The sequence below is a fragment of the Fukomys damarensis genome, unplaced genomic scaffold, assembly GCF_012274545.1.
Source record: "Fukomys damarensis isolate Sample0158 unplaced genomic scaffold, DMR_v1.0_HiC HiC_scaffold_39, whole genome shotgun sequence".
Lineage (NCBI taxonomy): Eukaryota > Metazoa > Chordata > Mammalia > Rodentia > Bathyergidae > Fukomys > Fukomys damarensis.
The window spans coordinates 49,948,018-49,972,263 of NW_022900951.1; the positions used below are offsets into that span (position 1 = coordinate 49,948,018).

General features: G+C 34.6%; 1 protein-coding gene across 5 annotated transcripts in view; it reads left to right on the plus strand.

The window, feature by feature from the left end:
• The first annotated feature begins 6 nt into the window (after window positions 1-6).
• The window catches only part of Zc3h12b (zinc finger CCCH-type containing 12B), a 402,674-nt gene continuing 378,434 nt past the window's right edge, over window positions 7-24,246 (plus strand). For 4 of the 5 annotated variants that reach the window (XM_033760139.1, XM_033760140.1, XM_033760141.1 and 1 more), the window contains exon 1: window positions 16,656-16,722. The gene's annotated coding sequence lies outside the window, so the exon portion shown is untranslated. Of the gene's footprint in view, window positions 349-16,655; window positions 16,723-24,246 lie in introns of those variants that run through there. The other variant, XM_010632199.3, reaches the window with a different exon arrangement.

Here is a 24,246-nt window from a genome sequence, read left to right on the forward strand (position 1 = left end):
GGCCTGGGGGTCGCTTCACTGAGGAGACTGGGGGCGGCAGTCCCGCCACAGGCTCGGGCCTGCTACAAGGGGAAGGTCCCGGCTGCTGGACAAGAGCCTCCCCTGACCCATTCCCTCCTCTCATCCTTCCACGGCGATAGTGGTGAAGTTGGCGGCGCCAGGCAGGCAAGGCACCAGGCTTCTCCCTTACATCCAGCTCTTCGCTGGCCCTGTCTCTTGGACACCTGCGCAGCCACCTCCCTTGCCCGCCAAGCCCATCCGCGGCGGCGGGCGGGGGAGGGGCTTCTTCCCTGCTGGGGCTGCGTCGAACCGAGCTGGGCGACGACGGTGACCTTAGGAGATTAGGGGGTGAGTAGTGGCACTGCACTCGTCCAGTGCTACATCGCTTTTCTGGCCTCTGGGGCCCCGGGAGGCTAGAGAAATACTGCTTTCTCCTCCAGAAGCTTCTGTCGCCTCACCTACATTTGCTCGCGGCTAATTCGAGGTAGTTTTATTTCTCAAAACCATCACTTTCTGGCCTCAACTCCTGCGACTGGTAATGTAGGGTCGGTGCTAAAGGCCTGCTTTTAAATTTTAGATGCCACAGATGTTGGCAACTCTATGTACAGTCTCGCAGTTGGGTCACTGATTCCAAGACAGTCTCTCCTAGTGCCATGCTCGGTCCTTTCTCTCTCTGGTTCTGATTTTGCATCTGGCTGTTGCTCTCAGGAGGCTTAGCCTGACTTTATGCTTCTGAAAAGCCCATTCTCCGGGTTGCTGTTGCTTCTTGCTCAAGGTTTGAATACATACTTACAATGACCTCTTACTTTTCAGTGTTCATTTTACTAGTGTGCCAAAAGCTTCTGAAAGCCTTGTGCCTTGCTTTTGAATCCTAGCATGTAACAGTAGGAAGATAGTAATTATATCAGATAATGATGATAATAATCATAATCACAGCAATAATAATAAAACAAACCAGCAGCACACACTCTACTTGACTTTTCCAAGTGCTATCAAACTTGAGGTATAGGCAGAGTGGATCATTGGTAACAAGTTTTACAAACTAACTACTCTTCATTCAAATTGATGTACTTCTTTTTCATCCAGAACAATGACATACTACTACTTCGTTTTCATTGCAAAACATGTTGATGAAACCTAATATGTTCCTAATAAAAATGAGGCTGGATTGTGATCTATCTGTTCATTAAAGCAACCTGCAGGTGGAAATATTCACTTTGCAAAAACAATAGCATTTTGGACAAGGTAAAGTTTAGATAAGGATCTAAAGTTTTAAACTACACTTTTGAAAATTAAAAATATTTGAGGAGTGAGCATCTTTCTTTAGAAGCACATGGTTGAACAAAACTACAGTTCACTTTGAATTTCAAATAGTAGTAATTTTGATTGTAAGGTACTTCTGTGAGCAGATAATAGAAGACGGGTTCCTTTTATTTGGCTTGCTTTAATCTCTAGTGGTTTTTAAGCCATTTTCAGGTTTCTTTTATCCAAAAAGAAGTGATGAACAAGAAGTACAATAGTGGAAAAACTAAATTTAGTTTTTGTAAATCCTTTTAAAGATTTTAAAAAAGGATATAGATGCTATTTGTGAATCTACTAGAACTGCTAGTTCCCTAGTAGTTTTGAATAAAATGTTTTACCTTGACAGATTTCTTATTTAAGGTTCTCCTGGATATGGTGTAAAGTGCAGTATAACTCTGTTGCTCCTGGAAGATAATCTTGGACTTCAGTGTGCATTTTTTTTAATGCTCTCACAAGCTGACATGCTTCTAGTTGCTAGATTTTAAAGTTCGAAGTGTTTTGGTTTGAAAAAGCTCTTGATGAATTAAAGCCTGAATTATTTGAAATAATAATTACCATATGAACCCTTGTTTGTTTATTGTCACATATTTCAGAACCTGGAAGTGATTTGAATTCAATAGAATTCTATTGTAATGACTATGGCTAGGTGCTTGCCTCATACAAAAGAGCATTTATCAAGGTGTCATAAAGATAATATTGATAGTTCATTTTGCAGTTTGTCCAGTTATCTCAGGAATGCAGATTTTTGTTTTTTACAGTGAATTTCAACAAGCTTTTATTTTCTAGCTTGTACTGTGTACCCACTACCATACTGAATGTTGTTGAAAATAGAGTAGCAGCATGTCTCAAAAATTAAATTGCTTATCCTTGTATAAAAAATACATATATAAGACATGTTGAACAATTGAAACTTAGAATAAAGATGAAGAGAATAGCAAAGGGAGATTACTGGAGGCTGAGGTTTGTTTGAGAAGGTTTTATAGAAAAAGTGTGATTTGACTTTGGATGTATAGACATTCTTGAAAGGGAAGGAAATTCAGTGTAGTGTGAATTATTCCACTTGATTTTCTAATTTTTGTACGTGTTATTCTCTTGGCTAAACCCAAAGGAGGAGAAGACTGCTGGTGGCAGTTTATTTCATTTAGTGAGCACAGTTCTGTATATTATATAGCAGATTAATAAATACAAGTAAATTTATAAATGTACATGCTGTAGAAGTCAGACTTAAAATAGTCATTCTATCTCCTGGGAGAATGTTTCCTAGGAAGATGTAGATAATTAAGTTCATATATTGTCACACCATGAACATTTTTACTGTCTACTAAGGAACTATTAAAAATTTTTGGGGTGGTACCGGGGATTGAACTCAGGACCTTGCCCTTGCGAGGAAGGTGGCAGCACCACTGAGCTAAATCCCCGGCCTAAGGAACTGTTTTAATCTATAGGTTTCATATCAAACTGGTCTGTTAAGTACAATGTTAAAGCATTAATATGCTCCAAACACTATTTTCTGATAAATTTTATAAGTAAGATGAATTTTGGTTTATTAAATATATGATAATTTTGTTTTTAGACTATCTTAATACTATTTCTGCCATTTTCAGAAAATAGAGATATGTCAGTCTTGCAAATGGATCCTGTTAAAGCTCTAAAAATGTTATTAATGATGCAACAAACATACATCTATGTTCAAACTACAAATACAAACCTCTGCAAAACTCATTTTAGTACATTTCTTACAATTCTTTGCTGTGTTGGATTGATGACATGACTAATGGTCTGCTGTTTTTGGGGGGTTTTTTTGAGACAAAACCTTGCCCTGTAGTTCAGGCTGTCCTTAAGCTCACTATTAGCCCAGGCTGGTCTTGAACTCACTGCAATCCTCCTGCCTCAGCCTCCAGAGTGCTGAGATTAGAGGCAGATGCTACCACACGGGTTTTAATCAATCATAATAAGTCGATGTTTACATATAGGAAATCCTAACAAAACATACTGCCATTACAGATGGTCTCTGATTTGCTATGGTTTCTCTTGTGATTTTGCAACTTTAAAATGGTGCAAAAGCAATATGCATTTGGTAGAAGCTGCACTTTTAATTTTGATATTTTACCAGGGTAGTTATATGTTCAATATTTTCTATCAATACTGCACAGCTGTGATGAGCCATCGCTCCCTGTCAGCCATATGATCATAAAGGAAAACAACCAATAATTTACAATGAACTGTGTTGTTAAGCTGTGATGTCTGGTAGGTTAGGTGTATTAAAGGCATTTTTGAGTTATGATATTTTAATTTTATGATGAGTTTATTGGAACATAATCCGATCATAATTCAAGGAGCATCTGTATTACATTAAAATGGAAGTTCAATTACTTTCCCAAATTAACTATTGCATTGTTTCAAAAATATTTCAATATATATGTTAATTTGTTTCACTTATACTTTTAATTTATCTAGTTCATCAAAAATAAAGGTTTGTGTTAATATTTGTTTGTTTATTCTTTGTAAGAATTTTTTTTGTCTATGTCTTGTACTTGGACTATTTTGAAGATGATGGTATAGAGTGTATTAACTCTTGTTATTCTCTTACTATTTTGTTATGAAATTTTTATTTACTGAAGTTAACCTCAGTCCCTTTCTGAATTATCACAAATTCTGAAACCATGGGATCCAATTACAATACAATGAAATTTCATTAATTCATGCTCCACTAATCAATAATTTTTAGCATATGTGTGTGTGTGTGTGTGTGTGTGTGTGTGTGTGTGTGTGGCAATTATTCTAATAATGTCTTTCACAGTGTCAACTCCATGCTGGTAATGGATTCTAATCTATAGGTAGAGCATCCAGAGTCCTACCAGAGGTTAGGAAATACTGGAGTTTCTTTACTGGATATCAGAGTATTTATTGATGCTGAATTCAAGGACGTGCTAAGACAGATGAAGGTAGGGAAATCTAATTTTTATATTTTTAAAAACATCCTCTAAGGGCCAGGGATTTAGCTCAGTGGTTCCAGCACCTGCCTCGCAAGTGCAAGGGCCTGGGTTTGATCCCTGGTACAAAAACAAGTATTTTATTAAGATATTAAATGTATTGACTGTAAAAGAGACTACAAGTTAATACAAACTGAATATACTTATCTGAAATAACACTTTTGGTAACAGAAGTGTTTCAGATTTTGGAGTTTTTTAGGTTTTTATCCCTAATCCAAAAATCCAAAATTGAAAATACTAAGAAAGCGCAAACTATTTGAGCACTGACATGTTGCTCAAAAAATTTTGAATTTTGGATTTTCAGGGATTTGAATTTTTAGGGATGATCAATATGTAACAAGCAAAACTGAGGCAATAGTTATGGTAAACTGCTTTCAGATGTTTAAAAAACTATGGTGTCAATATTATTTGAATATAAATCCAGTGAACTTACAAATTCTTCTTACTGTTTCATCAGAGTTAGAAGATAAAATGTTCAGTGCAATTTACTCCTAGTAGTCTTAATAAGTTGATGATCCTGTCACAACTTTCAAAGTTCAGGATCTTCTTCCCCAGTTCTGAATGAATAAACATATAATAAATGCATACATGTCGCTGTTCATGATGATTTGAACTATTTGTGTTTTGATGCAATAAGTGCTAAGACCCTGCATTCCTGAAGTTCTCCAATGAAATCCTGAACAAGACACTGGAATTTCCACTCTGATTAACTACAAGCTATACCTAATATTAGGGTTGCTAGAGGCTTGTTATTTACTATTGATGTTCTTTCAAGAGGAGAAAAACTAGTTCTTTGTTTCAATACCTTCTACAGTAATGATAAATTTCTTTCTTTTGTGTAACTCATTGCTCTCTACTTACGGATATTGTATCTTAGGTGTAACAGCAAAGGACTCAGCAGCACAGTTTATTGGGTTAATTAGCATAACAATTTAGCCTTTGAAAATTTTTAACTACTTAAAATTTCCTCAAACTCTCATCCTCTTTGCCATTCCAGTGACATGTGTGAGAAAGTTTTGCTTTGTGTATATTTACGGATGAGAGGAAAAGAGACAGTACTTTTCTTATAGCTAAACATTGAATACAGAGTAGAAAGTGAAATCTGCTGGATTCTTAATAGTCTGTATTAACAGAGATAAAAGCTCAGAAAATATTTTAAATGATTACATTTCAGGAGATAATTTTATATTTATATTGGGATATATTGCTAATCTAGGTATTTCCAGAGTTTTGACTAACTAAAGGCTACAGGATGTAAAATTTTGCTAATGAATTTTCTGATAAATTAAGGATTAATACAAGTGCATAATGAAGGTATAGCAAAGATACTTGGAAAAAATATCACATCTTTAAATTGTGAAAATTTGTTGATCACTGACCCAATTGTATATGTCTTGATTAAAGATTTTTGGTAAACTAGGTGTGTTGGCACATACCTGTGGTCCCAGCTACTCTGGAGAGATTAGCCTGGGCAAAAATTTGTCTTAAAAAAGATTTCCTTTACCTATGCCAATGTCTTCAGGAGTTCTGCCTAACTTATCTTCCAGCAAGTTTAGTGTTTCTGTTTTAATATTTAGATCTTTAATCCAGCTGGATTTTAATTTAGTGCATGGTGAGAGATGCGCGTCTAGTTTTAATCTTTGGCAGGTTGAGATCCAGTTTTTCCAACACCATTTATTAAAGAGGCTGTCTTTCCTCCAGTGGGAATGGTCAGTTCCTTTGTCAAAGATGAAGTAGATGAGGGCATCTGGAGTTGTTTTTGTGTCTTCCAATCTGTTCCACTGATCCTCAGGTCTGTTTCTTTGCTAGTACCATGCTGTTTTTATCACAGTGGCTTTGTAGTATAATTTCAAATTGGGAATTGTTGGAAACTGGATAAAGAAGATGTGGTTTTTCTATAAAATGGAATACTACTCAGCCATAAAGAATGATAAATTAGAGTCATTCATAGGAAAATAGATAAATTTTGAGGATATACTCCTAAGTGAAATAAATAAGTCTCACATGTGTAAATACCGAATAGTTTCTCTGGTGTGAAAAACTTTAATAGCACTCAAGATCCTAATGGGATAATTAACATTGTGAAATAGGAAGAAAAGGGCTAAAGGTGTAGAGAAAGTGGGAAGGGTAGGGGAAGGGCAATAAGGGAAAAGAAAAAAAATGTGAGAAAATGAAAAAAAAGGAATTAAAGTTTTTGTAAATGGGGAGGGGAGGAGGGGGGTGAATGGAGGGTAGGGACAAGGGGAAAAAATGAGAACCAAGACCTGTCATGTAAAGGTACAAGATCCCAGTAATGAATGTAACTGTACTGTCTACCTAGAATGTACCAATAAACTCAATAAAAAAGATTTTCTTAGCAAGTAATAAAGTACTTCAACTTACCTTAAAATAACAATAGTAATTTATGTATTTATGTTAAGGCTGCAAGAGGTGCACATGGAAGCCAAGGGAAGAAAATGTACCTTAGGTACATGAGGGACCTGAACTAGGATGAAAAACTGGTCAATAACTAAGGAAGTTTTATTCCTTTTGTTCTTTTCTCTATTTTCATCCCTGGATCCACACAGGATGTTTCATTCATTTATTTTTTTAAATTAATTTTATTGGTACATTTAAAGTATAAAATGCAATGACATTCATCATTGGAGATTTGCATCTTTACATAATACATCTTGGTTCTTATTTTTTCCCCATTCCCCTGCTCTCCCTTCAAGCCCTCCATATCTACAAAGATTTTGTTTCCATTTTTTCTTTTTCTCATATTAATTCCGTTCCCTTCTTTCTTTTTCAACATGTCCACCTGATTTTTCTCACTCCCTCAGTATATAACTAAGTATGGCTTTCCTAAGAGTTTCCAAGTTTACATATTCTAAATGTAAGCAATCAGAAGCTACTCATTAGCATTTCTGAATCTCAACTCCAAATTCCCAGAGAAGGATATGGGCTGAACAACTTCTCAAATAGTGTGTACTGTAGAGTATCATTTGTGGTGCATAAAATAATTATTTAATGACACATGTATAAAATGCCTAAAAAAGAAGTAGATTACCTTTGTCATATGATTATTTTCAGTCAGAGATAGTGAGAACTAGAGATGATGACATCTAGCCTCCTTATTTCAGGAAAAGGAAACTGAGGAGTAGAGAAAAAATTTTAAAATAAGACTTGTTCAAGATCATACATTAAAGAATGCAAAAGCTGTGATTAGAATTTGAATCTTGAGTTTTTCCTAGATTATGGCATACAGAACGTTTAGAGTATCTGATAAAATGTCAATGCAATTTAAAGCAAGCCTCGTAGAATACTCAATATTTGATTTTTGTCTAAGCAAAGATAAATGAAAAGCAATAGCATTCTCCCATATCAGTATATTAAGGCAGAAAATATCAGAAGTTTATAGGAAATATCTTATTATTTAAAATTAAAAATTTAAAAGATATATTAAAACAAAGAGCCGGGGATTTAGCTCAGCGGTTTGCTGACCTTCCTCGAAAAGCGCAAGCACCTGAGTTCGATCCCTGGTACCAAAATAAAAACAAAGAATGATTCTGAAAAGCAGGTAAATAATTGGAGTATGTGATATACTGTGTTGTTAAGATTAAGGAAACAGTGATGTGAATATGATGCTTTGGCTACTAGAAAACAGATTGTAAGCCAAAATAATTTTGCACCCCTTAATCTATGCATTCATTCAATATTTATTCATTGTCTACTCTGTGTCCAGCCCTGTTGTAGGAATCAGGGATATAGTCCTGAACAAAATGAAGTTTCTGTAATTAGGGTTTGAATTCTGGAAGATGATACAAGCCATAAATAAATAATATATAATGTCAGTGATTGTTAGGCTAATAAATCAAGATAAAGTGATAAGGATCAGTATGCAATGCTATTTTAGATACAGTGGTCAGGAAAAGTATCCCTGATGAGGTGAGATTGAGCAGGTATCTGAATGAACTAAGGGAGCAAGATATGTAACTATCTAGTGGAAGAAAACTCTGGGTAGAGAAGAGAATATGCAAGGGCTCTGAGGCAGGAATCTGATTGGCATGTTCAGGGAACAGCAAGAATGTATCTAGAATGAAGCATAAGGGAGACTGGTAGAATATAAGATAAAAGGTATATTTGGAGGTCAAGTCACATAGTTCTTCAGATGACAAAATGGGAGTTTTAGATTTTATTCTGTGTGATGAGAAAGCTGTGGGAGGTTGATAGAAGAATGATTTAGTTTGATTTAAATTTACAGAGTAAATTCTGGTTGTTACATGAAGAGGGCAAGATAAAAAGGAAATAAATTTGGAGGTCATTATGATAATCCATGTGAGAGAATGGTTGGACTAGGGTGATAGCAGTGAAGAAAGTGAAATGCAATCAGATTCTGAATAAACACACACAAACACTTCAATACAAAAACTGTCCCTGCTGTTTTTGAAATAAAAAATTGTAGAAAGTTGCAGTAAATATATAGAAAAGTCCTGTTCACACTTCACCTAGCCTCCTGAAAATGTTATGTTGCATAAGACAGTATAACATGGTATAAAAATGAGGATACTTGATCTTTTTCACATTTTCCCCTTTTGTAAGAACTCATGCGTGTAGCTCTATGTATTTTTCACGTGTATAGCTTCATCTAATCAGTAACACATTGACTTACTTGACTGAGCATGAAGTCAAATCTTCAGGGTTCATCCATGCTATAGACCATGATAGGATTTTCTTCTTTATTAAAAGTGGACAATATTCTATTATGTGCACAGGCCATGCTTTTGTATATCTATTCATCTATTGATGAACATCTAAATTGTCTCTACCTCGTAGAAATTGTAAAAAAAAATACTATAATGACTGTGGACATGCAGATAATCTCTTCTAGGTATTATTATCAGTCCTTTTGGGTAAGTACCTAGAAGTGGGCTTCTGGATCATATGGTAATTCTGTTTTTAATTTTATGAGGAAATCTGTATTGTTTTCCATAGTGGCTGCACCATTTTACAGTCCCAGCAACAGGGCAGAGGGTTTCAGTTTCCATTAACACTTGTTTTCTTTATAAAATATATATCATTATGTTTAGATAATGTGGTGTCATGAGATCTATTTATATATTTATAGTTACTATAGTGAAACAAATGCATGCATTCTTCTCAAATAGTTACCCATTTTCCCTTTGTGGCAAGTGCAACTGTAACCCACACATTTAGCAAAAGGCTTGACTATAATACACTGTTACTAACTATAATACTCACATTGTAAAATTTAATATACAACACTTATTTTTGTTATATTGTGTTATTATTTTTGTTTTGTTATTTTATTTTATTTTTTGGTACTGGGGATTGAACTCGGGACCTTGCTCTTGTGGGGCGGGCAGTGGCACTACTGAGCTAAATCCCTGGCTGTGTTTTATTTTTCAAAATAATGATCATTTTAAAAGGTGTAAAGTGATAATTATTGTTTGGTTTTTTTTTTTTTGTATTGGGGATCAAAATCAGGACCTTGAGCTTGTGAGGCAGATGACAAAACCACTGAACTAAATCCATGGCCCAACTATTGGTGGTTTTGATTTGATTTTCTCTGGTGGTTAGTAATGTTGAGATATTTTTAGCCACTTAGCGACTTATATGTATTGTTTGGAGAACTGTCTATTTGAGTCCTTTTCTTATTTTAAAATGAAGTTAGTTTTTCTATTGAGTTATATAAGTTCCTTATATATTATCTATTTCAGTTCCTTATCAAATAGTTTTAGATATTTTCTAACATCTGTAGGTTAATTTTTAACTTTTTAATGAAATTATTTGTTGTACAGATGTTTTGTAGGTGATTTAGTTCCAGTTGTTTAATTTTGTTTTTGTTTTCTGTACTTTTGTTTTCATATAAAAAAATCATTGACAAGACCAATGTCATAAAGCTTTCCTCTTATACTTTCTCTTATCTTTTGTTTCTAGGAGTATTACAGTTTCAGGTCTTACATTTACGTCCTTGATCTATTTTGCGTTACTTTTGTATTTAGTGTAGGATAGGACCCAATTCCATTCTTTTGCATTGATTTACTCAATTACCAGCATTATCTCTTGAGGAAACTATTCTTTCTGTATTATGGTATCCTTATCAAAGATTATTTGATATTTGATTGCACTTGTTTGTATATGTTTAATTCTGGACTCATTGTAATTTTTCCAAATTGGTGTATATGTGTATGTATATTTCTGTCTATATCTATATCTTCTCCTGACCCTATCCCTGTGCTGTTTTGATTGCTATGGTTTGTAGTTTGTTTTGAAATCAGGTTGTTTGAGGTCTCAAATTTTGATGTTCTTTCTTGATATTGTTTTGGATGTTGAGTGTTTCTTGTGGCTCTATACAATTTTAGGATTTTTATTTCTATTTTTGTAAATCATGAGATTAGAATTTTGAGGGAGGTAGCATTAAATCTGTAGATTGCTTTGAGTATATGGACATTTTAACATGATTATATCTTACAGTTCATCAATACAGCATCTTTCAATGTATTTGTTTTTTTATTTCTTTTATCAGTGTTTTTCTGTTTTCTGTGTGTTTTCCCACTTTGTTTATTCCTAAGTATTTTATTCTTTTGATGCTGTTGAAAATGCATTTATATTCATAATTTTCCTTTCAAATTGTTCATTATTAGTGTATGGAAACGTGGCTTTTGTATATATTGATTTTGTATTCTGAAACTACTGAATATGAGTTCAAACATGATTTTTGTAGTTTTTCTGTATCTGAAATCACTTTATTTGTGAACAGAAATAATTTTACTATTTCCTTTTATTATTTACATGATCTTTATTTGTTTTTCTTATCTAATTGCTCTAGTTAGAAATTCTAATACTGTCACTGAACATCTTTGTCTTTTCCCCTGATTTTAAATGAAAAGATTTCAGTTTTTCACCATGAAGTATGATTTTACCCTTCGACTTTTCATATATAACCTTCATTTTGTTGAGGTGATTTCTTTCTATTTCTAGTTGTTCAGGTATTTTATCATGAAAGGGTGTTGAATTTTGTCCAATGATTTTTTCTCTATATATTAAGATGATCATTTGTTTTTTTATTCTTAATGTTTATAATGTGCTTAATCATATTTACTGATTTTCATATGTTCAAATATCCCAGGGATAAATCACATTTGGTTGTGGTGTCTCATCCTTTTAATATGCTAGTGAGTTTTGTCTGCTTGTATTTTGTTGAGGATTTTTACATGTTTTTATGAGGGATATGGGCCTGTTGTTTTCTTTTCTTGTGATATATTTGACTGTTACTAGACTAGAGTAATGTTCATCTCATAAAGTGAGTTTGGACCTGTGCCCTTCCCTTCTGAAAGAGCTTCAGAACAGTTTGAACTAATTATTTAAATTTTTGTGGGATTCATCAGTGAAACCATCTGGTCATGTGCTTTTCTTTGTTGGGAGGCTTTTAACTACTAATTCTATTTCCTTATTAATCATAACTATGTTCAGACTTTCTATTTCTTCATTATTCAGTCTTGATGTATCTGAGGTTCCTAGGAATTTATCCATTTCTTCTAGGTTATCCAATCTGTTGGTATATAATTATTCATAATAGTTTCTTATCATTTTATCATGTCACTTAGCGTTGGTTATAATGTCTCTTTGTTTTCTGATATTGTGAATGTTCTTTAATTCTTAGTCTAGCTAAAGATTTTGTCAATTTTATTTTTTAGAAAACAACTTTACTGATTTTTTCTACTGTTTTTCTGGTCTCTATTTCATTTATTTCTGCTCTGATCTTTATTTCCTTCTTTCTGTTAACTTTGGTCTTAGCTATATTTTAGAGAGCTTAGTGGTGTAAATTTAGGTTGTCAGTTGAAATCTTTATTTTTAAATATAGATGGTTATGTCTATAAACTATCCTTTTAGTACTGCTTTTGCTAAATACCATAAGTTTTGGTATGTTTTATTTTGTTTTTGTTTTCTCAATGTATTTTTAAATTTCCTCTAATTTCTTCCTTGACCTACTGATTCTTCAAAAGAGTGTTATGTCATCCACATAACTTGAGTTTTTCAACTTTTTTATTCAGCTATTATTTTTATTTATTAGTACATGTTCTTAGTACATCTGATTATATTTATTGTGGGGAGTTGATATATGTACACAATACATTTTAATTCTTTTTTAAATCCTCTCCCCCTCCGTTCCCTTCCTGCTTACTTCAACTCTCGCTTCTCTTCACATTTGCAGAAGCTCTGTTTTCATCATTTTCCGTTCAATTATTTTTTTCTACCCCTTTTGCCTCCCCTCTCTCCAGCTATTGATTTATAATTTCATTTCATTGTGGTGGGGAAAATTACTTGGAATGATTTCAATCTTCTTGATATTTCTTCTTAAGTTTTTAAAGACTTTTTAAATGACTCAGTGTAGTTAATACTAGATGCATTCTAGATATATTTGAGAAGAGTGTGCATGCTACTGTTGGGTGGAGGGTTTTGAACCTATATGTTGGGTCCAATTTATCTATGATATTTTTCTCCTGCTCTATTTCTATGTGTATTTGAGGAGAATGTGTATTCTGTAGCTGAGTAGAGTGTTCTATATATATCTTTTAGGTCCAGATAGTCTATAGTGTTGTGCTCTGTTTGCTTGTTAATCGTCTGTCTGCTTGATTTATCCCTTTCTCAAGAGGAATTTTGAAATTTTCTTTGTTTTTTATGTTACTATGTATTTTTTTCTTCAATAATGTCCACTGTTGTTTCCTATATTTGTGTACAGTACTCTACTTTTAGGTGCATCTATATTTATAATTCTTATTTTTGCCTTTTGAACTGACCCTTTTATCATTATATATATATTATTTTTCTCTTTCGACAATTTTCAATTTAAAATCAGACCTTCCAAATTTAAAGATTCATTCCAAAAATGGACACCTGAAATGAACAGACATTTCTCAGACAAAGAAGTACAAATACCAACATGAAAAAATGTTCAACATCACTGGTCATTCAAGAGATGCTAATGAAAACAACACTGAGATTCCACCTCACCCCACAAAGAATGGCTGCTATCAAGAAATCAAACAATAACAAATGCTGGCAGGGCTGTGGGGAAAAAGTAACCCTTTTCTACTGTTAGTGGGAGTGTAGACTGGTGCAACCACTGTGGAAATCAGTATGGAGATACCTCAAAGAACTAGGAATAGAGGTCCAATTTGACCCAGCTATTCCCCAGCTAGGTATCTTCCAAAATAATTAAAAGAATCATACCACAGCTATATAAGTGTACCCATGTTCATAGTGGCACAGTTTGTAATATCTAAAACTTGGAAACAGCCCATTTGCCCATCAACTGGAGACTGGATAAAGAAAATATGTTTTATTTTTATAAATTGGAGTACTTACTGAGCCATAAAGAATGAGAAATAGAGACATTTATTGCTAAATGGATGCACATTGAGGTGGCACTCTTAAGTGAAATAAATAGGACACATGTGTGAATACTGAATAGTTTCTCAGGTGTGAGAAACTGAAAGTGTAGATAAGAATCAAAATATATAATAGATAATGTGAAATAGAAAGAAAAGGTGCAAAGGGGAAGTGGAAGTGTGAGGGGTAGGGGAAAGGAAAGAAGGGAATGGAATTAACATGAGAAAATGAAAAAAATGGAAACAAAGTCTTTGTAAATAGAGAGGGGTGTAGGGGTTGAAGGGTGGGCAGAGGAATGGGGAAAAATAAGAATCAAGATATATTATGTAAAGGTACGAATCTCCAGTAATGAATGCCATTATATTGTATACCTAAAATGTATTAATTAAAATTAATTAAAAATCTATTTTATCTGATGTAAGTATGACTACTGCCCGCTTTTGGTTACTATTTGATGAGTCTTATAAATATCATGTTAGATTTTTTTGTTTGTTTATCCCTCAATCAACTTCTGGCTTTTGATTGCAGAATTTAATCCATTTATGTTCAAATAATTATTATAGAGTAGGACTTACTATTCCTCTTTTATTGTTTTCTATTTTGTAGCCTTTCTGCTTCTTTTCTTCTCTTGATGTCTTCCTTTGTATTTCATTGACTCCTTTCTATAAGAGGTACGTTTTGATTCCTTTCTTACTTCCCTTTGTGCACCTTCTTTAGATTTTTTTGTGGTTACCACAGGACCTTACATTAAGCATTCTGTAATTATGGCAGTCTATTTGATATCACATAAACTTATTCTTAGATGCATATGAAAACTCTACACATATAATTCAGCCCCCCACTTTGTTACTGATTACACATTTTATATTTCCAATAATACATATTATAATCATCATTTGTTTTTGTTTTTTTTGAGACAGGGTCTCACTATGTAGTTGAGATTCACTTGGAACTCACTGTGTAGCCCAGGATGGTCTCAAACTCACAGCAATCCTCCTGCCTCAGCCTCCCCAGTGCTAGGATTATATGCTTGCACCACCACGCCTGGCTGTTATCATTTCTAATTTATACTTTTATCTATTAGTTTCTATGCAGAATAAAATGATGTATGTACACCTTTTCAATATTCCAGTATTCTGTTTTGTCTACATGTTTACCACTGAGCTTTATATTTTCACATGCTTTCAATTGTCTTATTTTTAATTTAAAGACTGCCTTAACATTTTTTGTGAGCCAGGTATAGTAGTGATGAATTCCCCCTGCTTTTGTTTATATGAGAGAGTCTTTATCTCTTCCTTTTCGAAGACAACTTTTTGTGAATATAGTATTCTTTATTCACAATGTTGTTCTTTCAGCACTTTAACTTTAGCATTTCAGTTCCTTCTGGCTTGAGAGGTTTATGATGCCAGTCTTATGGAACTCTCTTTTATGTGATGGAGCAATTTTCTCTTCAATGTTAATTTTTGTGGATTCATCGTAGTTAGATTCTGTTGGGCTTCATAGGTCTTAAAGTCCATTTCCTTTCCTATATTTGGGACGTTTGACCCATTGTTTCTGCAAATAATCTTTCTTCTTCTTTCTCTTTTCTTTTACTGCAGTAATGTATAAATTGATTCATTTGTTGGCCTCCCATAAATTTCTTAGATTTTCTTCATTTTTTAAATACTCATTGTGACTCTCACTTATCATTTCAAATGACCTGCTTCCAAGTTTTCTAGTGCCTTTTTCAATTTCATCAAGTCAGTTCTTGAAGCCTTTTAGTGATTTTTTTAGTTTGTGTTTATTGTATATTTTTTAAAAATATTTTTACTGCTCTTTTGATATGTTTATTTTGTTCATGAACCATTTTTTGAGTTTATTGTGCATCTTTATGATGGATATTTTGAATTCTGTGTCAAATAATTCATATACTTTCTTTACTTTTGTGTCAGTTTTTGGAGATTTTATTCCTTTGTTTGGAACATGATTTTTTATTTCTTTCTATGTTTTGCACCTTTTGCTTAAGAAAATGACCATTTCTCCAAATCTTCTGATTGGCTTCATTAAGCAAAGATTTTCACTAATCAACCTGATTAGAGATTCTGAGAGCCTTTCAGACCTTTCCTGTGGATGCTTCTCTAGAAGTGTGTATGTAAATTCCATATTAGAAAGATTTACTAGTTTCTTTTCTTTCCAGTTTATTCTGTCTTGTGCCCTGGTGTCTGTTTGTGGCACTTCATGTTCTTTGGAACTGTTGGAAGCTGCCCATTTCCATTTATTTATTTATTTATTATTTGGTACCGGAGATTGAACTCAGGCCCTTGCACTTGCGAGGCAGGCAGCGGAACCACTGAGCTAAATCCTCAGCCCCACAATTTCCTTTAAGTTCATAATGTCCCTTCGAACTTCTAAAGTGTGCTGGGTCTCATTAGTGCTTTGAATATGTTGAAATAAAACCGAATCCTTTGGGAAACCCTCTTAAAGTAGGAATATTGGACACTCAGTGTATACTTTCTCCACTCACCTCAAGGAATAGTCACTGAGCTATATTAAGCTCTCTACTACATTTCCTGAGGAGCAGCACCAAATCACCCAGACCATTTTTTCCCAGAAGCCCCCAGGCATTCCGAATATTCTGGGTTTTGTCACCCTTCTGGAGCACATGAGACATAAACCAATCTCTTCAGCAGCTCCTGGAAGAAATAGTGTGTTGAGCTCATGCTCAAACTCTTTCCCTCTCTGAGGAGATTCTAGGGATTGAGTTTTCCCCTTCTTTTTCCATTCTGTGCTAGAAGGATGTGCTAGTTGAGTGAATGTGTTCTAGTCTAAACCTTTGCCTCTATTCTCAGTAGTCCCCAGTCTGGCATCCCTTTCCACTAGTACACAGATTCAAGCAAGATATATCTCAGTTCCCCAACTCTCTCCTTCAGCAGAAAGTTTGCATGTTGGACATATATTTCAGTCTCTTTTTTTTTTATTCCCCAGGGAGAAGCCAAGAATTGAGAGTTTTCTTCTGATTGCATTGTGCTCAATTTGGCAGAGACCATGGCAAGTAAGTAACACAAATTTCTTCCTGGCTTCAATGTGGCTGGTTTCATACTTGTCTAGGGCGCAGGAGCCTGTTAATTGGTTTCCAGATTCATTTAGAAGGAAATTAGTCTATGTATTCATTGTTGAATTTGTGTTTCCATTTGGAGAAAGGAAGATATCCGGCTTTCAATTCTTTTTTTTTTCTTTTTATTGAGTTTATTGGTACATTCTACGTATACAGTATAGTTACATTCATTACTGGGATCTTGTACCTTTACATGACAGGTCTTGGTTCTCACTTTTTCCCCATGTCCCTGCCCTCCCTTCACCCCCTCCTCACCTCCCCATTTACAAACACTTTATTTCCATTTTTTCATTTTCTCATATTTTTTCTTTTCCCTTATTCCCTTTCCCCCACCCTTCCCACTTTCCCTACACCTTAAGCCCTTTTTCTTCCTATTTCACATTGTTAATTATCCCATTAGGATCTTGTGTACTATTATAGTTTTTCACACCAGAGAAACTATTCGGTATTCACACACTTTCAATTCTGACATCACCCTTTCCCATTTTATTATTTGTTTTCTGTTTGCTCCCTCTGTTTCTTTTTGCTCTTTGAACACGTTTTTCTTATTTCACAGAATTCCAATGATACATACAAATGCTAAACCCTTTGTTATGGCTCCATAGATTCCTTAAGGTGTGTTCTTTTTAATTTTTATGTTCTCTTTACTCTTGTATTAAAATCGAGTAAATTCTACTGATATGTCTTCAACTTCACTGATTATGTTCTTTCTTATATCTACTTTATTACTGAATCTGTTTAGTAATTTAACAAAATAGCTATTTATTCTTTTTTGTTTTTGGTACTGGGGATCGAACTCGGGACCTTGTGCTTGTGAGGCAAGCAGAGTCACCAATGAGCTAAATCCCCAGCCCTTGTTTATTCAGTTTTATAATTTGCATTTGATTATTTTTTAAATTACCTCATTTATTTGATGACATTTTCTATTTTTTGTATTTGCTTTAGTAGAATTTTAGGTACTTGTTGAAGAAGTTTTATGGCAGTGGCTTTAAAATCCTTGAAGTTATCTTGATATTGCTGTTCAGTTAATTTTTTATTATTCAATTTGTAATTTTCCTAATTCTTGGTATGAAGAATGAGTTCTCCACTGCATCTTAGACATTTTGTTACTATTTTAGAAATCTCTTGATCCCATTTAAATCAGGTAGTCATTCGTTTTAGGTTTAGAATACAGGTGACAGCCTGTCTTGGGGTTTCATATTTCAATAATAATTTAGTTTTCAGAGCCATTTCAGTGTTAGTCTGATCTGTTTTGTTCTTCTGGCACTGCTACAGATCTTGCTCATTTCCTATTTGTGCCAACTACTGGTAGTCATCTGTTTTAGGTTTAGAATACAGGTGACAGCCTGTCTTGGGGTTTCATATTTCAATAATAATTTAGTTTTCAGAGCCATTTCAGTGTTAGTCTGATCTGTTTTGTTCTTCTGGCACTGCTACAGATCTTGCTCATTTCCTATTTGTGCCAACTACTGGGCGTACAGCATTTTCTTGGGCTATCTGGTATCATTAGGCCACATTATCCTACAGGAATTGGAGCAGAAAAATCCAGGGGGAGTGAGTCTTTTCTATGCTGCTAAATGTAGTACCAGGAGATGGTGATGTCCTAGGTAAAGATTGGAGTGTTGATGGATCCAGCACTTTGCTATTGTCGCTGTAGATTGACCTACTACCCTATAAACACCACAAATATTGAAGTAGGGTTGGGTTGGTCTACTTGGGCTTTACTGCTGCCCTTGTGGGCTGCCAATGTAGTAGCTGTGGATTAGGAGTTAGGAAAGTGTAGCAGGATTTTGAAATTCTTTCTGTGGGCAGATCAGTATACCTGCTGGTGTCCTGATTGTGGAGTTGCAGTTGGATTTGCCAAGGCTTTGTACCTGAAGTCCCCACTGTGCAAAGCAGATTATTCTCAGGTGTTTCTCTTCTAAAGAAAGGACTGAGGCTCCCCAATAGATCTGTTGGGCTTCGTTTTTCCAAGTATTTAGACCAAAGAAAACAAGTTTCATTTTGTTGTTTTCTTGTTCTTAATTACAGTGAACCCCCAAAATTTGGGGGGTTATGTTCCTAGGGCACCCATGAATTGTGAAAATGGCAAATTTCAGATATGGTGAGAAAAATGCCTATAAATGACAATTTTAACCCTAAATACGCTATATCACCCACAGTTATGTAATTTAATTTAATAAAATACTGTATTAATAAAGCCTTAGAAGGTGCAGGACCTTTTGGCGGCATTTTAGGGATTTTAAGGTTTTAAGAAGGACAAAATCGAGAACATTCATAGTACAGCAACCTATTATGATTCGAGAATGCTGGTGCATCTGCCAGAGATGGGTTACAGGGCAGCAGCAAGGAAAACTGAATAACACTCTTGGATTGGCTATTTGCAAACCTACCGCCAAAAGAACAAAAACACAAACAAAGAAAAAGCAATTGCGAGGATATTTTCAGTTTCTGAAATTGAGCAGGTTTCCACAAACAATTATTAGTTAGGTTCTAAGGAAAAATGTGAGAACAACTGAGGACTTGAACTCTGAACTGCAACTTAGCAGGAGTATATTGGATGCCTTTTGCTGGTCATGGATTGCAGGCCTTCTCGGTGAGCGTTTTGGGATTTTTTAGAGATACAGAGGAAACTCTGGGTTGTCATATAATTGTTTTCTCTCAAAACATGCATTCACTAGCCTTCTTTTCATATTTCTGTGTCTCTTTTTCTTCTCTGTTCAATTATTTTTAGAGTAGTTAGAGGGAGAAACAGGGAAGTGTGTTATAGCATTTTCTATGTTAAAGGATATATTTTAAAGGTCAAACTAACAACATTTGGTAGACTGCATCTGGGCTATGAGAAAAAGATAATCAAAGGTCATTCCAAAGCTTTTAGACTCAGCAAACAAAGTAAGTGTTGGCATCATCAGCTAAGAAGGGAGCTCCTAGAAGATGACCTGATTTGGTGGGGCTGGGGCTTACAATTAAGCATTATGTTGTAGATATGTTAAATTTTAAGTAATTTAAGTGATGATGAATGGTATATAGTTAGATTTGCAAATTTGTACTTCAAGGATGGTGATAATATTTGGGAGTCATGAGATTATGAATGTATTTAGAACCACGAGATTTAGGAAATTACTTAGGAAATGATTATATCTAGAGAAGAATTCCAAGAGCCATTCTTGGCACATTGAAATATTTAGAATTAGGAAAGTAAAGTATCTAGTAAAGGAAAACAAAAAATTGGTGTCCTTGTTGTGGAATGGAAGCTACGTCTGCCAAGGCATTGTACCAAAGGTCTGCCTCTTTGTACAAAGCAAGCTATTTTCAGTTGTTTCATCATGAAGCAAGGATTGAGGCCAGTAATACAGGAGGACAATAATTAATTGTAATGAAACCCAAGTGAAGCAGTTGGTTCCAGAACAAGAGAGTGATCAATTGCACAAATGTTTTTGAGACACCAAGTAAAATGAGCGCCAAGTAAAATGAGAATTAACTGTAGGATTTATTAATATGGAGATTGTGACCTTAGTGAGAGCAACTTCTATGGAGACAAGAAATCAAAATCTGTTCTAATTGGAACAGATTCAAGAGAGTGAAAAGCAAGGTAATGGAATAAGGGAGAGAATAGGCAATTCTTTAGAGGAATTTTCTGTGAAGTGAAGAAAAGAAATGAATGGAAGCTAAAGTGTTTCTTTAAAAAAATGAAAGAGAGCAGAGAATGCTTATATGCTGGTAAAATTATATAGTAGAGAGGAAAACTATTCATAATACAAAAATAAGAATGAGATTCAGTGTGCAAATGAAGGAGTTGATGTTGGGAGCAAAAGCAAGTATTGATTATAACAGGACAGGAAACATAATCTATCAGTGTAAGTAGAACAAGGAAGTTCTGTTTTGATAGTTTTTACTTTGACACTATAATCAAAGTTTAGAATAAAAAAAGGCAGAAGTGTTAAAGAATTGAAGATTTGAGGAGAGATGAAATAGAATAATGTTGGATAGCACTGATTGTACACTTCAGGTAGAATTATTATAATTTTAAAGTGAAAACAAATTGCATTTTTAAGGGTTTTCATTCAGAAATTTTTGAAGCCATCACAAATGTAGGGAAAGTAGTGTGTATATCTTATGTAACTTTTTATACAATAAATTTTGGGTGTAAGGTGCTGACCTGATGTTCTATCACACCCTGAGTGTGAATATCCTACAAAGGCTTTATCTTACATGACCATAAAACATTCAGAAAAATGCAAAAATGTATGGTGATATTATAATATTACAAAATAATGTTTAAATCTCCTTTACATTCTACCAATTGGATCAATAATGTTCTTTATGGAAAAATAAATGTTCAGAGTCATGTGTTATATTTATCTGTTCTATCTTTTTGGTGTCTTTCTTACTAGAACAGTTTCTACATTTTCCATGACTTTTGTGAGCTTATTATTTTTGAAGATTGCACATACAGTTATTCACATCTATATTTACTTCTGTATCTATCTGTATATATTAAAAGCCAGTAACTCAATCTAAATCCAGTCTAATATCACAGAATTTATTGTAGATTTATATGTAAAAGTAAGAAACCTGGCTTCCATTATACTTAATATTTATTTGCTTGTTGGAAAAATTCTCCTTGTAACCAACCTCCCATTTCCACCCACATCTTCTTTCTCATGGGAATAAGATTTTGGATTGATTGCCTATTCTAAGGACCTTTCCCACATGGATATCATCTTCACTGTTATAGTATGAATGTCTGTGTTCCTCTCAAATATATTTATCAAAACTTAGTCATTAATGTGAATGTGTTAGGAGGTGAGGCTTCTGAGAGGTCCTATGTTATGAGGACAGAGCCCTTGTGGATGGTGTAATTACTCATATAAAAGAGACACAGGAGGGTTTCTTTGCCCTTTCCATCATGAAAGGTCACAGAGATAAAATGGCTTATGAATCAGAAAGTAGCTGTCACCAGACATTGAACTTCTTGGCTCCCTTATCTTGGACATCTCAACCTTCAGAAATAAAAGAAATGAATTTCTGTTGCTTATAAGATGCTTATAAGATACTTATGGTATTTTGTTATAGTATCATGAATGGAATACTCACTCTTCTTTCACTTGACACTCCATTTTAAGTTGCCCCTTTACAGGGATATTGTCTGAACTTTTCATAGGGTATGACATTTAATTCAGGGCTGTTCCCTAGTATGGACATATACACTTCTCTCTTGGCCTTTAACGCTCCATACTAGACCAGCCCACAGAATGGATACTTTTCTTTTTGTCTTAGTCATTTTACTAGTCACTGTGACATAATACCTGACAACCAAAATTTAAAGGAGGGGCTTATTTTTGCCTTATAGTTTCAGAAGTTTTAGTCCATGGTTGGCAGGCTCAAACACAGAAACAGCATGGTGGAAGGACCTAGCATGGAGAAAAGCTGCTCAAGTCATGTAGGCAAGGGAAAAAAAAGAATATATACTTCCAAGTTACACCCCTGGTGATCTGCATTTTCTGACCAAGTCTCACCTCCTAAGAGCAAGTCAACTATAGTGCCTCCATGATCCAGTCACCTTCTAGAAGCTTGCCCCTGAGTATGTGATAGTTTTGCGGGTCATTCTTAATCTAAACCATAGTACTCCCTTTAGGAGCTCTGATGTTTGCCTCTCCATGTAGACACCTCTAATGTACTCAGGCTATTAATCATGTCTAAGGAGACATTTCTGAGTGTGATTGTTTTATTTGAATTCTACTACCCTACAACAAGTGCTCTCCCTCCAACATGGTCTCCCTCCTCATCTCCTTGGACTCTAACACACATGATGATGTCCTCTGGGTGAATGCTCCCTTTATCCTGTTGGGGCAATGCCACTCCATAGTAAGCTTCCTTAGCTACCCCTTCTACTATGACACCTCCCTTGTGTTTTAATCCACTTAATGGTATTTATACTTGAATTTGTTTGAGAAGAGTGATGAGTTAATTGGATTTAACTAGAATTCACAGTTTGTAAAGGAAGTATTTCAAGGGGGGATAACGGCAAGGGAGTAGAAGTACAAGAGATGATTTTGGAATCTAAGCAGCATAAAGACATGAAAGGACAAGCCAGGAGTGGTGGCACACGTCTGTAATCCCAGCACTCTTGAGAAGTTCTTACTTTTATAAATACTCAGTTTCTTCAATAGAAAAGGAGATATAAACCAGGCATGATGGTACATGCCTGTAATCCCAGCACTTGGGAGGCTGTGGCAGGAGGATCACTGTGAGTTCGAGACCAGCCTGGACTACATAGTGAGTTTCAATTCAATCTCAACTACATACTGAGACCCTGGAAAAAAAAAAAAAAAAAAAAAAGACATGAAAGGACAAAAGAAGATAATAGGAAATCAAAGCGATGAAGTGAATAGATTGCCTGTGCAACAAAAGAATTTTAGGAGTGATTGTTATCTAGAGAGCTAATAAAGATAAGGGTGAAATTAAAAGGCATGAAAAGGAGATTTTGGAAGTGATATTATTTTAGATAAAGGCCTATGGTCTGACCATAGGTTTGGGGTAGCTGAGGTAAGATGGAAGAAAAGATAGATGGAAGGAAAGATAACACTGTAGGTGAAGAAGTCTGTCAGGGAACTGAGAATACAGAAATTTGGTGTCTATGTCAGTAAAAAAGCTTCAGAAATACTTGGGAAGCAACAGATAAATACTAGGCATAGCGAAAGTATTTTGTAGTATGAATTGAAACCCACTGATATCATAAATCAATTTTGTGAGTTATGATCAGCAATTTTTAAAAAGATGAAAGAGAGATGAATATAAAATAGACTTCATTGGTCATAGTAAGGATAACTATTATTTCTGAAACATTTTTGCACTTTGTATTGAGGTAAAATATGAGTCGTGGTCAAAGGTATCTCGAAATCATTAACAATGCAATCTTTCACCTCCAGATATATTGTTGAGATAGGGATTGTGGCAAGATTTGAATTAGCCTGTAGAAGTTTCACAGGTTGCAGAATGAAATCAACATTCATAAAGACGTTAAAAGTTACTACGGAATATTATAACTTATTTTAAGAAAATCATGTACTATAGTGATTCTCAGAAAGAGAGAAAGAAGACTGATCATTGGTGTGGTGATGGAAAAGTACACCTGGTGAGCTTTTGCAAACTAAATAAGTTTTGCCATGATATAGATGTGAACCTTTTTTAGTTCTCAGATTGTAGACTTAAATGTTCCATCTAGATTCTGGAACATTTGTAATAGCTGTTTCTTCAGCTTCTGCTTAATCATAGCTGTTGCGAAGAAATTTACAATCTCACAAATCAAATTCAGAATGGCAGTCTTTGTGAGTTTCCTTTTCATCAACAAAATACACGGCACCCAAAGTTAAATGAGCAAAGGTTTATTTTGACTCACTCATTGTAGAGGCTTCAGTTCATAATCAGCTGGATCCAAGGCAGGTTTCCATGGTACAG